This window comes from Antrostomus carolinensis, unplaced genomic scaffold, assembly GCF_000700745.2.
Source record: "Antrostomus carolinensis isolate BGI_N321 unplaced genomic scaffold, ASM70074v2 scaffold16089, whole genome shotgun sequence".
Taxonomy (NCBI): Eukaryota; Metazoa; Chordata; class Aves; order Caprimulgiformes; family Caprimulgidae; genus Antrostomus; species Antrostomus carolinensis.
In genome coordinates, this window is record NW_010339367.1 from 13,016 (window position 1) to 16,066 (window position 3,051).

Genomic DNA, 3,051 nt, shown 5'->3' on the forward strand with positions numbered 1-3,051 from the left:
AAGAAAGCCTAAGGCAGTAATTTTTCAGATTGCTGTGCTTGTGTTTGGGATAAGCTTATGTAAACTGAAGGCATATATGCAGGGGTTTTTTGAGATAAGAATCTACATTCCAGCAACTAGTAATTATACAATAAACAATTAACTGTTCTAATAAATACAATGTTTTTATTGAAAGACAGATTCATTTTTGAGGTTGCGGTTGCATTAACTATGACCTGGGAGTTTGTATTTAAAAAAAATAAGGCATTATATACTTCGAGTGTTCTTATGATGCTCGTAATTACTCGAATTTTGAGATTTTAGCAATTAACAAGGTTTTTGAGTTACTAAATCTAGAGGTTATTTTGTATCCCAGTGTTAATTCCAGAGTTCTCTGTGTTACAAAGTCTTTGTCTAAGTTTCTTTTACAAATTGCTTTTATCATTCAGAGCGTTCTGCTTCACAACTTCAAACCTGTGTGTTAGGCTGTTTTGTAGCCTTTGTGTGTACTGTACCTTTCCTTTGCAAAAAAAGATGTTTTTTGCAAGGAAGTGAAGAGGGGGAAATGAATCACAGTCTTCACCAAACAACCAGAATAAGTAGAAATTTCAACTTTAAAAAAAAAACCAAAAAACAAAACCCTAGCAAACTAATTTTTCAATTTCCCAAATTTTCAATTGGTTAATTTAACCTTCTACTAAGAAGCCGAATGATGCAATATCACTTGATGTAATTTGTGCCCCTTTTTGTGGGTCTCACCTTATCTGGAAGGATGTTTGCTGCAAAGTGTAGACCCACTTTCCTGGAACACCGCTACGCCAAGCACGCCTTTCAACCCAAAAATACCTGAAACAGGAAAAGAAAGGTGTTCTGCTGTATGAGAGATTTATGTAGTATGACTTCATAGTTTGCCTTTTAAATGTATATGAAAACAAGGTCAGCATTGCATACTTTTATGTGGGTAAATGCTTTGAGAAAACTTGAAATTAAAACTAAGTAAAACCTACTACGTATGGAAAGTTTTCACAAGATCAGTGTTTGTGTTGGTGAAGATAACTCTTGCTAAGAATGTATGTGCTACCGTGATTCAGTTTAGAAACATATTTTCTCAAGTAGAACATTTTTATTTTTAAAAAATCTGAAGAAAGCATCATGTGTCCTAGGTTTTATGTGTTTTCTAGCTATGCAAGTTTGTTCAAAAAAAACCAAACCACCTTAACTTTAAAATTTTGTCTTGTAAAAATATTTGCATTTAAGTTGGCTTTACTATATACATGTTTTATGTGCAGAATACTATTGTAATTTTTTTCATCTGGAAGTATTAGAATTTTTTAGTGCTGTAAATCAAAAAAACCTGCAATGTCATGCAACCATGCATGCTGGTTATCCATAGTAATGGTGCAAATCATTAGATTTCAGTCAGCATGAAATAGAAATCGGTTGCTGGTTCATAATGTTGAACTACACAAAGATCTGTCCTCTACAATATAAGCACTTTGTGCTGACTCTGAATCGAGGTTTGGTGATTCTGTAAAAGGTAATTATTGCTGTGAAAGGTGTTAAAGTGCTAGACAGGGAGCGCAACTGAGAAAAGCAGTAGCTGAGGTTCTTTGTTTTTTCAAAGGGTTTTAGTTCATTCTTTAGGCTCTTGCCTTAGTCTGGCATGTTGACAGTAGGAGCACTGCTATGCTGTAAGCAGCTGAAATGGAAAATATATCCCCTGTTAGAGAATCTCAGGCATGGAAGTTAATCTAGAAGTCTAAAATATGTCCCTTACAGACAGGCTTTTGCCAGCTCATAATGTGTGGAGGTCACAGTGCTCTTACAGGCTCCTCAGAACTCCACTACCTCCTCTTGTCATCTTAATGAAAATGAAGCAAACCCAGTAGTGCTGCCAATTTTTATATTATTTGGTGACTTCTATAAAAGTTTCCCATGATGTCATGGTTCCTGGCATCAAGTGTTCAATTTTTCCCTTATGCAGAGTGACTGCCCCCTCATCCCAGGGGATGGAAGAGGGTAAGGGAAGTCTCCCTTACAGCAGTCAGCAGGGAGGGCTGTGGGTTTCACCATTTGGGGTTTTTTGGCATCTGTTTACAATTGAATTTTGAACTTAAAGCAATCTCACATGTGCACTGGAGTTAAGTAGCAGCTACCTATAAACTTAATACCCAGAAGGCAAGAAGATGATAAATGGTTACTAGGTCATGCTGGCTTTCATTTTTCAATTTGACAGGCTCTGTACAGAGCTGAATCTGTGGAAGCTTGAGAGTTTGAGGATTTTGTTTTGCTTTCTCCTCCTTTTTCTGCCTTTAAGTTGGAAATCATCAGCACTTTTGGCAGGTTCCTAATGTTGCTTGATGTTTAGATCGCATTTCTTTATTTTCTGCATTCTTGCTTTTGCATGGGCTCAGACACTCTATATTTTCAGTTTACTTCCATTAACCCTGATTAAAACAACATGTTAATTTAGATGACTCATTTCAAAATGTTAAATAAAAACTGTGGATCATTAACTTACATTTAATGCTAGGAAGACTGAAGACTGAGATTTGTCACTTGGTAGTCCTCTCACTGTCAATTTTGTTAGAATTGTACCAAAATTAACAAAATCTTTAAAAAACTATTGCTCCTGTAGCTTCCTAGTCATTCCAGCCTTTGTATTAGATGTGGTCCTGTAAGTTTTAATGCAAGCAGAAATTGAAACGTTACAGTGAGCATGTATTTGTAGTCATCTGCTGTGCAGATTTTCCATCAGTAAATCATTACAAAATGTGTCCATCCAGTGTTTCTTATGGTTGAACTAGGAACAGACCTCTGTCTTTCTGACCTAGTCCTTTGTAGACTTTTCTGTGATCAGCTTTGGGTTTTTTTAAGTTCTGCCCCTCGCTCCCTTTGGCTCCTTAAATTTTGTAGTATTTTTTTTAACTGCTTAACATTTTTAGTGATGTCCTAGCACAGACATCTTTCAGACCTTGGGCTTGTGTTCTTTTTCATTTCTGCAACTTCCTGGCTTGTGGTTGGGATTTCATAGTTGTACTTTGTTTCTATATCTGTATATTTTTGTTAATA